The sequence below is a fragment of the Eimeria mitis genome, genomic scaffold (assembly GCF_000499745.2).
Source record: "Eimeria mitis Houghton genomic scaffold, Emh_scaff254, whole genome shotgun sequence".
NCBI classification, from domain to species: Eukaryota; Apicomplexa; class Conoidasida; order Eucoccidiorida; family Eimeriidae; genus Eimeria; species Eimeria mitis.
Window position 1 is genome coordinate 18,099 of NW_013570880.1, and position 239 is coordinate 18,337.

The 239-nt window shown below is 53.6% G+C and overlaps 1 protein-coding gene across 1 annotated transcript in view; it reads right to left on the bottom strand.

Annotated features, from left to right (window-relative positions):
* EMH_0005500 (uncharacterized protein) overlaps positions 1–239 on the bottom strand; it is a gene marked incomplete at both ends in the record, with an annotated part of 5,844 nt that overhangs the window by 2,316 nt on the left and 3,289 nt on the right. The gene's annotated exons all lie outside the window — the stretch shown is intronic.

Here is a 239-nt window from a genome sequence, read left to right on the forward strand (position 1 = left end):
TTTTTGCGCTGCTGCTGCAGCAGCTGCTGCTGTTTCTGCTCTGCTGCTTCTAGAGCTGCAGAGGTTTCTGTGCTGCTGCTGCTGCTGCTGCTGCTGCTGCTGCAGCTGCTGCAGCTTCTGCTGCTGCTGCTGTCGCTGCTGTATACGCAGCCCCACCACGAGCCGCGTTTGCTGCTGCTGCTTAGTTATTTGTTGTTGCTGCTGCAGAAGAAATAAAAAAAAAAACTGAAGGTGTTGAG